The sequence below is a fragment of the Phocoena sinus genome, chromosome 1 (assembly GCF_008692025.1).
Source record: "Phocoena sinus isolate mPhoSin1 chromosome 1, mPhoSin1.pri, whole genome shotgun sequence".
NCBI lineage: Eukaryota > Metazoa > Chordata > Mammalia > Artiodactyla > Phocoenidae > Phocoena > Phocoena sinus.
Window position 1 is genome coordinate 21,369,704 of NC_045763.1, and position 10,609 is coordinate 21,380,312.

Below are 10,609 nucleotides of genomic sequence, written 5' to 3' on the forward strand. Positions count from 1 at the left end.
ATTGAACCCAGGCACTCAGCAGTGAAAGTGCGGAGTCCTAATCGCTGGACCACCAGGGAATTCCCTCCTTCCCTTCTTTATTTTTTTCCACAGCTCTTTCACTGTCTGACTTCCTACACATTTTTATGGTCTGTCTTGCCTTCACTAGAATGTAAGCTCCATGACAGCAGGGGATTTGAGGCAGAGAGCATGATGGTTGGTAGGACAGACTTGGAGCCATTATGCCAGGATTTGATCGCTGTCTCTACCACTGTCCAGCTGTGTGACCTTAGCAAGTTACTTAACTTCATTGCCCCTCAGTGTCTTCATAAGTTGGGGGTAATAACAGACCCTGTGTCATAAGGTTACTATGAGAATTAAATGAGTTAATGCATGTAAAGCACTTAGAATTTTACCTCTATAATAGTAACTATATAACTATAGCGTAACTATATAGTAAATGCTACATCAGTGTTTGCTATTATTGTTATTATTATTGATACTATTATTACAGATTACTTGGCTCTTATTAAGTCCTATACAGTTGTTAGCCCTTATTCACTGCTATATCCTCAGAACTGAGAATAGCACTTGGCACATAATAAGGTATTCAAGAAAGATGTTAGGGAATTCCCTGGCAGTCCAGTGGTTAGGACTCAGCGCTCTCACTGCCAGAGCCCCGGGTTAGATCCCTGGTCAGGGAACTAAGATCCCACAAGCTGCATGGCACAGCCAAAAAAAAATCTGTTAGATGAATGAATTAGGATACATGTATACATAAACAATATAAAGTATTTTTGTGTGTCTTTTAAATTTATATCAATGGTATCATATCATATATATCCTTCTTCATCTTTACTTTTTCACTCAATATTTGTAACATCTAGCCATATTGATATATAGAGATCTCATTCTCTCCTTTTAGCTGCTGTATAGTAAATATTCCACCACATTTCTATATCTCAATTTTTATATCTGTTCGCCTATTGATAGACATTCAAGTTGCTCCAATTTTATGTTATCGTGGACAATTTGTATCAAATGCCTTTATAAATATCTCTTGGTGTCCATGTGTAAGAATTCTTCTCTCTATATACTTGAAAATGGAATTTCTGGATTGCAGGGTTTGTACATTCACTGCTTTCCTAGACTAAATTGTTTTCCTAAAGTACCTTTGGCCCTTCTGCCTGCAAGTATGAGAGAACCATTTTTCCCATATCCTCCTGGTTTATTTGAGTCAGACTTTTTATTCTTTGTTAATTTCATGGGTAGAAAATAGTATCTCATCTTTTTTTTATATAAGATTTTTTATTTATTTAATTTATTTTATTTTTTATTTTTGGCTGTGTTGGGTCTTCATTGCTGCGCGCGGGCTTTCTCTAGTTGCGGTGAGTGGGGGCTATTCTTCGTTGCGGTGCGTGGGCTTCTCACTGTGGTGGCTTCTCTTGTTGCGGAGCACGGGCTCTAGGCGTGCGGGCTTCAGTAGTTGTGGCGCACAAGCTTCAGTAATTGTGGCACGTGGGCTTAGTAGTTGTGGCTCACGGGCTCTAGAGTGCAGTCTCAGTAGTTGTGGCGCATGGGCTTAGTTGCTCTGCGACATGTGGAATCTTTCTGGGCCAGGGCTCGAGCCCATGTCCCCTGCACTGGCAGGTGGATTCTTAACCACTGTGCCACCAGGGAAGCTCCCTGAAGTACCTTTCTTATCACACCCTATAGGAGGTCACATGCTACCCACATGACATTACTGGTGATGTTATTACCTTTCATCACTTGGTTTAGTTGGTGTTTCTCCACTGTAAAGTTACTATTTTCCCCCTTTCCCTACTCTATTCTTTGGAAGTGATATCTAATCATTCTCATTTGCATTTCCCTCTGCAGTTGGGAGTTCCTGGGAGAATTACGTCTTCGTCCTTTGCTTATGTTTCAACTTGTTTGCTTGTCTTTACTTCTCACCAGCTTCTAGGTGTTATTTATATATAAATTGCAATTACCTTTTTCCAGAGAGTCATTTAGTATTTTAATTTTGTTCATAATGTCTTCTGCCATTTTTAAGTTTTTAATTTAATCATATTTACAAATGGTTTCCTTTAATCTTTGTGCTTTCTGAACTAGCTTTTGAACACCCAGCCATGACTCAGCAATCCCTAAAAAGTCGTTGGTTCTCCTGACTTGATTCATGTTGCCCTTTTGCCTCGAATGCACTTTCTCCTTTTCACTGCCAAACAAGCTCCTACTTATCTTCAATGCCATAAACCAAATAAAACCTTCTGTGGGAAGCTCCTCCCAATTCCCCCAGGTAGAATTGGTTGCTCTCTCCACAATGCTCTCACAACTTGTCCACACCTTTATTAAAGTACATATTGCGGACTTCTCTGATAGTGCAGTGGTTAAGAATCCACTTGCCAATGCAGGGGACACGAGTTCAAGCCCTGGTCCAGGAAGATCCCACATGCTGCGGAGCAGCTAAGCCCATGCACCACAACTACTGAGACTGCGCTCTGGAGCCCGCGAGCCACAACTACTGAAGCCCGCGTGCCACAACTACTGAAGCCCGCGTGCCTAGAGCCAGTGCTCCACAACAAGAGGAGCCACTGCAATGAGAGAAGCCACTGCAATGAAAAGCCAGTGCACTGCAACAAAGAGTAGCCCCCGCTCACCGCAACTAGAGAAAGCCCACACGCAGCAACGAAGACGCAACACAGCCAAAATTCATAATTTAAAAATATAATAAAGTACCTCATATAAATGGAATCATACTTTTTCTGTCCTTTTGTGACTGGCTTATTTCACTTTAGCATAACATCTTCAAGGTTCATTCATGTTGCAGCATGTGTCAGAATTTTTTTTTAAGACTGAATAATATTTTATTGTATGAATATACTACATTTTGGTAAACCGTTCAACAGTTGATGGACACTTTGGTTGCTTCCATGTTTTAGCTATTACGAATAATGCTGCTGTGAACATGGGTGTACACAGTAGTGTGTCTTCAAGACCCTACTTCCAATTTTTTTGAGTATATACCAAGAAGTGGAATTGCTGGGTCATAGGTTAATTCTGTTTAATTTTTTTGAGGAAATTCCATACTATTTCCCACAGCTTCTGCATCATTTTGCATTCCTACCAACAGTGCACAAGTGTCCCAATTGTTCCACATCCTTGCCAACACTTGTTTTTTGTGGTTTTTTTTTAACATCTTTATTGGAGTATAATTGCTTTACAATGGTGTGTTAGTTTCTGCTTTATAACAAAGTGAATCAGTTATACATATACATATGTCCCCATATCTCTTCCCTCTTGCGTCTCCCTCCCTCCCACCCTCCCTATCCCACCCCTCTAGGTGGTCACACAGCACCGAGCTGATCTCCCTGTGCTATGCGGCTGCTTCCCACTAGCTATCTATTTTACGTTTGGTCGTGTATATATGTCCATGCCACTCTCTCACTTTGTCCCAACTTACCCTTCCCCCTCCCTGTATCCTCAAGTCCATTCTGTAGTAAGTCTGCATCTTTAATCCCATCTTGCCCCTAGGTTGTTCATGACCATTTTTTTTTTTTAGATTCCATATATATGTGTTAGCATACAGTATTTGTTTTTCTCTTTCTGACTTACTTCACTCTGTATGACAGTCTCTAGGTCCATCCACCTCGCTACAAATAACTCAGTTTCGTTCCTTTTTATGGCTGAGTAATATTCCATTGTATATATGTGCCACATCTTCTTTATCCATTCATCTGTTGATGGACAGTTCGGTTGCTTCCATGTCCTGGCTATTGTAAAAAGAGCTGCAATGAACATTTTGGTACATGACCCTTTTTGAATTATGGTTTTCTCAGGGTATATGCCCATTAGTGGGATTGCTGGGTTGTACGGGAGTTCTATTTTTAGTTTTTTAAGGAACCTCCATACTGTTCTCCATAGTGGCTGTATCAATTTACATTCTCACCAACATTGCAAGAAGGTTCCCTTTTCTCCACACCCTCTCCAACATTTATTGTTTTTTGTATTTTTGATAGTAACCATCCTAATGGGTGTGAGGTGGCCAACTAATTCTTCTTTGTAACCAAACACTGGGCATGATGCAGTCAATGTTTATTGAATGAATGAATGAGGCTATAACCTGGATCAGTGGTCTTCAGACTTTTTGCTCTTGTGCCCCCTTAAAGAATTTTTTTTAATTCCGCATTTGTGAGGATTCCAACAGGAAACAATGCACTCAAAGTAAGACAATTCAAGAAGGTCATATATGCAAAGAAGCTAATGTAGGAGGTGTGGTCAAGGTGTAGGGAAATGACAAGGGATTATGCAGGAAGCTGGGAAGGGCAGCAGCCAGGCTGTTACCACCTGAGGTCTAAAGGGCAATTTCTCTTCCTTAAGAGGAGCACTAACTTTCTGTCCATGGACAGGGCCAGACTGACTAGATGTCCAGAGGTGGGAACAAGGGGAATAGAAACCCTAATCTCACTCTCTTCCCTCCCTCCTGTCTCCTGCCAGGACTTCCCATTGACCAAATCCAAGCCAAGGCTAGAAGGCATAGAGCCGTTGATGACCTCCATCCAAGTCAGCCAACCAGGGGAGAGGAAGGAAGGAGTAGGTCGAAGAATGGACCTGCTGGTCCACATGCAGGCTATCTGGCACGTTTTAAAATTGACAACTGAAATGTTCATCTTAGGGACTTCCCTGGTGGCACAGTGGTTAAGAATCCGCCTGCCAATGCAGGGGACACGGGCTCGAGCCCTGATCCAGGAAGATCCCACATGCCGTGGAGCAACTAAACCTGTGCGCCACAACTACTGAGCCACGTGTTACAAATACTGAAGCCCGCGTACCTAGAGCTCATGCTCCGCAAGAGAAGCCACCACAATGAGAAGCCCGCGCACCGCAACGAAGACTAAATGCAGCCAATAAATAAATAAATAAAATTAAAGATACTACAGTTTAAAAAAAAATGAAAATAAAATGAAGGAATGGATATAGATCAAACTTTTAAAAAAATAATAAAATATTCACCTTAAATGTAAGCCATTGCAAAGGATATACTTGCTAGCATATTGAAAATATTTTAAATAAAACTGTTCCATCATCAGTTGAATGTAAGTATCATCATGGTTTGATACTCACTATTATTCATGTCAAGAAAATATCAGAACAAGCTGTACATTAGCAGGCAGAAATGCTACATCATTATTTTTTTTCTTCTTCAATGTATAGTTACATTTTGCTTCCTCTCACAGAATGTTCTCCTAGGGTAATATATTTTCTGCTGGAAAGTCTGTTATTGATTATGTAATTCATACTCCCAACAGAAATTTATATATATGATTGCACTTTAAGAAATTTTGAAATTTAAATAATTTAAAATTTCCTTTGACTCTAAAGCTCTATGTTTTAAAATTTCTTCTGGATTGAAATATCACTTTTTATTGTATTAGTACACAATTGATCAAAGCAACGTAACATATATCTTTTGAAAAATGATTATTAAACAAAGAGTAAAATGATATTGGAAATGTATCTCTTACTGAAATAGATTTTTTTTCAATTAGTTTATGTATTTATGAATAAATGTTACTTATTGCTGGAGTGAAGCTGGGTTCAGCATCAGCTTTATATCTATTTTTAACTTTTATAAATAGAAACTCTGAGAAACCTTGTTCAAATAAATAAGTAGCTGAAAGCGGAGGGAGTTCTGTTACAATAATATCACTTAATTATTTGAATTCTTGGCGTTACAAGCCAAAAAATTACATAGTGGCCTATCATCAAAAGTTATTTTTAATGACAACAAAATCAGAATCTCCTTCAACTCTATTGAAAGCAAAGTACCAGCAACTGTCCCACTTGCAAAATGCCTTATTATCCAGTCATCACAGTTCTTCACCTTTGGTTGGTGCCCTGAAGGTGTTTAACCCCCCACCCCAACCCCCTGGGGTAAGGTTGTGGGTGAAAATCAGGGCTGAGAGCCTTTTGTAAAGTATGAGCAGGGTGGGTGGGAAAGAAAAAGGTGGACTTGGACTTCAGAGTATCTTCTCCAGAAAATGTGTCTTAGGAAAGAGCATGAATAGAGTTTGAGGATCTGCAGGTCAGTTCTTCAAAGTATCTGTGCCACACACACTTGCCTTCAACATACTTCCAATCTAGTAGGGGAGAGAAGTTAGCAAATTGCCAAAGTACAACATGCACTGAGGGGTTGGTGAGTAGTGATGGAGGTATTCAGGGAGTTTACTTCCCGCTGTGGGAAAGGCTTCATGGGTGAGATGGCATGTCAGCTGTTTTTCAGGTCGGGTAGGATTTTAACAGAAGAGATAGTGGAGAGGACATTCCAAATGGACCGCACTGGATGAACAAAGGCTCAGAGAGAAGAAGCCATAGGGGAAAAAAAAAAAAGGAAGCCATAGGGCATGTTTGGGGAATAAGCAGAGTGTAGACAGAGGCAAAGAGTGGGAGAAAAGGCAGAGACAGAATCAAAAACTCTCAAGCCTAAAATCTTAAGAATCACCTAATCCAACCTCCACAATTACCACCAGCACTGCGCCAAAATCCACTCAGTGCTCCAAAACATCTAGTCACCAGGAGATCTCTCTTTATAGAATACCCCGTCCAGTGGAAATATAAGGCGAGCCACATATATAATTTAAATTCTTCTGGTAGCTACCAAAGGGAAAAAAAAAAGAAACAGGTGAAATTAAATTTTTTTGTCTTCTCAGACTTTTTAAATCCCCATTATTGATTTACATGCAATAAAATTAACCAATTTTAAATGTATAAGTTTTGTCACATGTACAGGGGCAATTAATTTTAATAATGTTTTATTTAACTCAACACATCCAAAATATTATCCTTTCAGCAAGCAATCAATATAAAAAACTGTTAATGAGATATTTTACATTCTTTTTTTCTGTACTAAATCATCCCAATTCAGACCAGCCACATTTCATGTGCTCAGTTGCCCCATGTGGCTAGTGAATGAAGCACAGATCTAGAGGGAAACCATTATATCCTTGGACCACTCTTGGTGGTTAGAAATTTTCCCTTGGATGGTAGAATAATGCTGGCTTGGTTTCTTCTTTAAACAACTGCATCTTCAACTTGTTTACCATAGACATGTATTAATATAGAATTAGCATAGGAATAAGTACTAGGTGTTATGGTTGCTCATGTGAGGGGCACCCCATCCTGGCCTTGTAGGTCAGGGGAAGGTTTCAAGAGGAAGATACACAGGAATGGACATAATTAATGCTAAAAAACAGATTTGATTCTATTCAGCTTATAATTATTCTTTAAACCATACTTATATGTTTGATGCACTCTTCTGTATATTGTACATTTCACAATTTAAAAACATAGGTCTACTCACCAGTAGCGTGGGCAATGACCCAGCGTCCAGAGTTTGTCTTCTAAAACCCATTCTCTGATAGAAAGAACCAGGGATCTTTGGAGAAGTAGATGATTTTGGGGCTGGGGTAGAGAAAAGACAAGATGAGCTTAGAGCATCTTGCAGTGCCAGAAAGTAAGGAAGTGTTCAAACACCAAAGGTTGGGGGGGCATGGCAAACGCTCGGGAGTCAACCTGACAACCTGAAAGAGCTCCCAATGGGCAAAGCTGGACAATTTGAAAAACAAAAGAAGTGACATAGTATTGGATGATAACCCAAAGTGTAAAATCAATGTCACAGAGTCCCTACTGATAAAACTAAATGATTGAATCAATAAATAAATAGGGGAGAAGAGACAAATCTTCTTTAAAGAAGTATTCCAAAGAATTTATGTAGATGCTTCCCCTTCTAGGAGGTGGAACTTAATCCCACTCGCTACCCGTCGAGTGTCAGCTGGATTTAGCGACTTGCTAAAGAATAGAAAGGTAGGGGTGGGGGTTAGGGAGTGGATGCAGTAACTCTACAGTGGAGAGGCCTGGCCAATATCACCAAGTGATGGCGGTTAACATCACCAGTAATAAGTCATGTGGGTAGCATGCAATCCATGACAGCGTGTGATGAGAAGGGCACTTCATCTCTGGGCTATTTTTTCCCCCAAACCCATAACTTCAGTCTAGTCATGAGGAAAACATCAAGTAAGTCCAAATTAAGGGACATTCTGCAAAATACCTAACCAGTGTTCCTCAAGACTGTCAAGGTCATAGGAGCAAGGAAAAACTGGTAAGTTGTCAAAGACCGGAGCAGACTAAGGAGACAGGAGGACGAAATGCAGTGTAGTATCCTGGATGGGATCCTGGAACAGAAAAAGTACATTGGTGAAATCTGATTAAAAGTCTGGTGTTTAGCTACTGATAATACGTATATCAATGTTGACTCCTTAGTTTTGACAAATACACCTTGGTAACATAAGATGTTAATGTTAGGGAACTGTTGACTGAAACCATCTGCCTTGGCCAGGCCTGGTTGCTTGAGTTGTCTCACAACAGGGGTCCCGATAAGGGACATGGTGCTGCCGCTGAAAACTAACCGGGAGAATTCGAGAAGGGCCTAAAGGAGGGAGGAGACGATATGTCCTGCCCTAATCCCCCAGAAACCCCCATGCTGGAATCCATCTTGGCTGAGAGATGCATGAGCCACCAGGAAGGACCCTGAGTCACCAGATATGGGCCAAGCAAGATGATTGGCCAGAGACAACCCGGAAACTAACCCCATTACCGTAAAACCCGAGACTGTGAGCCGCGTGGCAGGGCAGTTCTCTTGGGTTCCCTTACCCTGCTGTTCTCTGCCCACGCGCTCCTTTCCAATAAAGTCTCTTGCTTTGTCAGCACATGTGTCTCCTCAGACAATTCATTTCCGAGTGTTAGACAAGAGCCCACTCTTGGGCCTTGGAATGGGTCCCCCTTCCTGCAACATTAGTAATAGGGGAAACTGGTTGAGGGGTATACGGGAAGCCTTTTAACTATCTTTGCAACTTTTCTGTAAATCTAAAATTATTCTAAAGAAAAGGTTTAATTTTTAAAATATATCACATATATATGATATGTATATATGTATATCGTATATGAAAGCAGGGGGAGAAAGGAGAAAGAAAGAAAGAGAGAGAGAGAAAGAAAGAAAGGAAGGAAAGAAGGAAGGAAGGAAGGAAGGGAAGCAAGGAAGGAAGGAAGAAAGAAGAAAGGAAGGAAGGTAGAGTAGCAGGTCCAGTGGTTACTATAAGTTGGGTCAGGGTTAAGCCTTTGGGACTTTATCCCGTGGCAGTGGGGAACCATTGAAGGTTGCTGAGCAAGGGTGTGGCTGATTATAGAATGACTCAGCCAAAGTCACACAGTTTCAGCTTCCCCAGGCCCCTTCCTTCCACGTGCTCTTTATTCTTTGCCTGCAGAGGTCAAGCTCTGGCAGGAATCTAAGTCACTAGCACAGAGATGATCACCTCCACTGCCCACCCTCCCGCCCCCACCCTATCCTGGGACAGTGGTCTTTAGAGGCTCAACATTGCCACACCTGGTAAGGACCAGAGCCACCTTTCAACCTTCCCATCAGAGACCCCTGGGCAGGGAGGTGCAGGGCGGGGCCTCCTGTAAAAATCCCACAAGCTCTAGGTGGAGTCATTTCTACCATACCCTCCTTGCTCTCTCTCCTCTCTCCTCCCATAGTGAAAGGAAACCAGTCCAGCGGTGGGGGAAGGGAACTCAGGTGCAGAAGAAGAGGCAGCTTCAAGACTGAACCTTCAAGACTGACACCAGGAAAATTGTTATCAGTCTTTCTTCCATGGCCTGCTTGGAAACACAAATATGTCCAGGTCAGAAGCTGGGGGGGAAGAAAAGAGGAGAGGAAAATTGTCAGTGTACAGCCTGCCCTCCATATCCACGGATTCAACCAACTGCAGATTTAAAATATTCAGAAAAAGAAAACTCCAGAAAGTTCCAAAAAGCAAAACTTGAATTCGTTGAGCACTGGCAATGATTTACATTGTATTTACAGCTATTTACATAGCATTTACATTGTATTAGGTATCATAAGTAACCTAGAGATGATTTAAATCTTTTTTTATGGTAGATTTATGTTTTTATGCAGATTCACTCTTTTTTAAATATTTATTTATTTTTGGCTGTGTTGGGTCTTCGTTGCTGCACGCGGGCTTTCTCTAGTTACGGTGAGCGGGGTCTACTCTTTTGTTGCAGTGCGTGGGCTTCTCATTGTGGTGGCCTCTCTTGTTGCAGAGCATGGGCTCTAGGCGTGTGGGCTTCAGTAGCTGTGGCACACGGGCTTCAGTAGTTGTGGCGCACGGGCTCAGTAGTTGTGGTGCACTGGCTTAGTTGCTTCACGGCATGTGGGATCTTCCCGGACCAGGGCTCGAATCTGTGTCCCCTGCAATGGCAGGCGGATTCTTAACCACTGCATCACCAGGGAAGCCCTTAGAGATGATTTAAAGTAGGGGTCCCCAAGCCCTGCCCCCCCCCGCCCCTCACCGTCTGTGGAACAATTGTCTTCCACGAAACCGGTCCCTGGTGCCAAAAAGGCTGGGGACCACTGATTTAAAGTATACAGGTGGAGGGTGGGCTGAGGGTGCGGGTAGGTTATATGCAAATACTATGCCATTTTATAAGGGACTTGAGGATCCGCAGATTTTGGTATCGGCAGGAGGTCCTAGAACAAATCCCTCACAGATACTGAGGGACTACTTGTACACTTTTC